Genomic DNA, 3,643 nt, shown 5'->3' on the forward strand with positions numbered 1-3,643 from the left:
TTCCAGAATATTCTGCTAACCTTTACTAAGCTTTGCATGCTGAGCTCCTATTACTATTTAATTGAATCCCCACTGTTTCCCCAGAAGAGCATATGCTATGCTGTTACTATCTTCACCTTTCAGATGAGGAAACTGAGGCTCAGAAAGCCCCCCACCCCCACCCCAGCTGACTTCTCACCACAGCTCCATGACCTAGCTTCATACAGCATCCTGCATCATTTCCTCTCTTGCTTCTAGGCCCTTATAGAAGCAGAGGCTAGGCTTTTCCCTATTCCTAGAATACTTTTCCTCTCCTTTCTCAAAACAGTTTTGGTCATCCTGCACATCTACCCCCAATATCTTCCCTTCTGTGAGGTGAGGCCTTTTTGATTATTTTAGGTGGAATGAGGAGTCATCCCCTTCCTTAAGGTCCCTAGACAGCAACAACCCCACTATTAGAGAAACCTTACATGCAGCCTGAAATGTTAGGCATTCTGCATTTATTAGCTCTTTATTCCTCACACAAACCCTCTGTAGCAGGCATTATTATTACCTCTATTTTAAAGGTGAGAACACTAGAGCACAAGAGAGGTTAAGATACTTCCCCAAGGTCACACAGATACTGTGGGTTGACCCAGGATTTAAACCCAGGCAGACTGACTCCAAAGTCCTTACTAGAATACTTTTAGTATTTAGCAACTTCTTACTAGATATGTCTCCTGAGGCAAGGGAAACAAAAATAAATTATTAGTTCATCAAGATAAAAAGCTTCTGCACAGCCAAGGAAACCATCAATGATACTAAAAGCCTACAGGAGAAGATATTTGTAAATGACACAGCTGATAAAGGGTTAGTATCCAAATTATATGAAGAATGTATAAAACTCAACACCTAAAAAACAAATAATTCAGTTAAAAAATGGGCAGAAGACATGAATAGACATTTTTCCAAAGAAGACATCCAGATGGCCAATAGACACATGAAAAGATGCTCGACATCACTCATCATCAGGGAAATACAAATCAAAACCACAATGAGCTATCACCTCACACCTGTCAGAATGGCTAAAATTAGGGGCACCTGGATGGCTCAGTCAGTTGAGTGTGTGACTCTTGATTGTGGCTCAGGTTGTGACCCCAGGGTCATGGAATTGAGCCCTGCATCCATGCTGAGCAGGGAGCCTGCTTGGGATTCTCTCTCTCTCTCTCTCTCTCTCTCTCTCTCTCTGTCTCCTTCTGCCCCTCTCCCCCACTCACATCTCTTCCCTCTCTCTCTCTCTCTCTCTAAAAAAAAAAGGCTAAAATTAACAAGCCAGGAAACAACAGGTGTTGGCAAGGATGTGGAGAAAGGGGAACCCTCCTACACTGTTGGTGGGAAAGCAAACTGGTGCATCCACTCTGGAAAACTGTGTGGAGGTTCCTCAAAAAGTTAAAAATAGATCTACCTACAATCCAGCAATTGCACTACTGGGTATTTACCCAAAGGATAAAAAAAATACTGAGTCGAAGGGATATATGCACCCTGATGTTTATAGCAGCATTATCAATAGTCAAATTATGGAAAGAGCCCAAATGTCCACCAACTGAGGAATGGATAAGGAAGATGTGGTATACATACACACAATGGAATGTTACTCAGCCATCAAAAAAGAATGAAATCTTGCTATTTGCAATGAGGTGGATGGAGCTAGAAAGTATTATGCTAAGTGAAACCAGTCAGAGAGAGACAAATATCATAGGATTTCAATCATATGTGGAATTTAAGAAATAAAACAGATGAACATTGTGGGGGTGAGAAAGGAGGCAAACCAGAAAGCAGACTTAACTGCAGAGAACAAACTGAGGGTTGATGTTGGGAGGTGGGTGGGGGGTGGGTTAAATAAGAGATGGGTATTAAGGAGGGCACTTGTTGTGATGAGCACTGGATGTTATATGTAAGTGATGAATCACTAAATTCTATACCTGAAACTAATATTACACTGTATGTTAACTGGAGTTTAAATTTAAAAATTGTAGAAAAAAGTTCCAGAGGAGGCAGGCCCTAAAAGAGGGAGGGAACCTACCAGGAAGAGAAGGTAGAAAAAGGAACGCCAGCATGGGCAAAGGTGGAGAGAAGAGAATCCACAGATTCTACTCCCTCTACATACACTCATCTTGTGCCATATAGGGTGAATGTTCCACTGGGAAAGCGGTAAAATGAGAGCCCCAAATCATGTACTGTGTTGTATTTTGGAAGGAGTGGTCCTCAGTGTATTAAAATCCCCTGGGGAGCTGGCAAAATAATGCAGCCTCAGGGGGTTCCCTGGAGATTCAGGAGAATCTGCATTTTCCTAACTCCCAAGAGAATCTGATCAAGCTGTCTGCCAACTACACTTAGAGAAATGTCCCCATAGTGACTGGTGATGTGGCCTCCTCGTCACCATGCCTCCAATCCAGGAGCTGTCATCAGGGACCCCTCGGGCCTGGGCAGGCTTAGAGGACCTGCCCAGTTTTAAAATGCTGCCATTTTAGCTTTCTTATAATCTGGAACTATAGTAAAGTCCAAACACCTCACAAATCATCACAAATCTTGCCCATAGGTCAGGATACGTTGAAGAATAAAGGCAGTCGGTGGATATGCCCAGGTTGGGTACCTGGGTGCCCAGCTTCACTCCAGGTCAACCACACCCATCATTCTTAGCTCACCTCTATTCTCCTTTCCCCCCTCCACTCTCCTTTAGGGTTTGAAGCCTTTAGGAAAGTCTGGCCTCAACACCCCTCTACCACCACCCCACCTTCCCCTGTAGGAACAAAGTGTGGGTCACTCAGTACGAGCACTTGCACCGCCTGGGAGCTTGTCAGAAATGCAGATTCTCGGGCCCCTCCTCAGACCTGCTCAGTGAGGATCCCCAAAGGTAGGGCAAAGGAACTCTGTTTTTCAAATTCCCACACACGACAGAAGACTCTAACCTGCTTGCAACTACTCCATCTATCCAGTCTGCTAGACCCTTGCTATTTAAAGTGCGGTCCATGGACCACAGCCTCGGTATGTCCTGGGAGTCCCTAGAATTACAAGTCCTCGGGGCCCATCTGATTCTGCAGTGTACCAGCATCCCAGTGATTCATCTGCACGTGACAGAGAAGAACCCAACCATGTTCCCTTGTATCTCCGGAGCCACCTGCCCACATGGTCCTCTCAGCGTCCCCTCCCACCACCACCTAACCCTTGCAGAAGTGATTCTCTTGTTATTTCTTCTTATCGAAACAAGTTCCTTCTTTCCTTCCTTCCTTTTAGACAACCTGCCTCAATACATGCTTTCGGGAGTAACAGGAGAAAGCCTCCTCCCCCACAATAAACTGTGGAAACCTGATTTAAAAATCTATCCAACTCTCACACCATCTCCTTCTTTGTCGATGCTGGAGTTATGATTAATTGGTATATTTAATAATTCGCTTCAACTCTTTACAAGCCAGTGGCACGAAAGGACAAAACATTTTTCCTCTTGGAGACACATCTGAAGGACAGGGAAAACAAAACCTTGATTGAGGAGTGCAAAAAAAATAAGCTTTTAGTTGCCCAGTGGTGTCTTTGGGGATGGGTCAAAGTTTCTGGAGAAACTTGAAGAAGGCATCTGACTTATTTCGTAGGCAATGGGGGTGGGAGGAGGGGCTGGGGAGGGTTGAGG

This window comes from Panthera uncia, chromosome A2 (genome assembly GCF_023721935.1).
Source record: "Panthera uncia isolate 11264 chromosome A2, Puncia_PCG_1.0, whole genome shotgun sequence".
NCBI classification, from domain to species: Eukaryota; Metazoa; Chordata; class Mammalia; order Carnivora; family Felidae; genus Panthera; species Panthera uncia.